Source organism: Penaeus monodon, chromosome 15, assembly GCF_015228065.2.
Source record: "Penaeus monodon isolate SGIC_2016 chromosome 15, NSTDA_Pmon_1, whole genome shotgun sequence".
NCBI lineage: Eukaryota > Metazoa > Arthropoda > Malacostraca > Decapoda > Penaeidae > Penaeus > Penaeus monodon.
In genome coordinates, this window is record NC_051400.1 from 14,754,820 (window position 1) to 14,755,171 (window position 352).

The window sequence follows — 352 nt, forward strand, 5'->3', positions numbered from 1 at the left end:
TATCCGTCTAGACAAATGGTGTTTTCCTTTCTGGTTCGGAATGTGTCTTGCAGCCCATTTCCTGAAGAGGAAAATGACCTAGATACGCTGCTCTGTGCAGTTGCAGAGGAAAATAGTGACTATCTGTAATCGACTTAGACCCATGTTCACTGTTCCATTATTATTCTCATCTATATTTCGCTGTAACTATGGCAGTTTTACAACGCTGTTTATGTTGATATTAAGGATATCAACATACCCTGTGATATATGAATGTTTTCTTTCTTACAGTGCCCAAATGTAAAACCTCATTATACTTTTACCTATTAATAATGCCTTTATATTGCAAACACAGCAAGCACATAACGAAGTT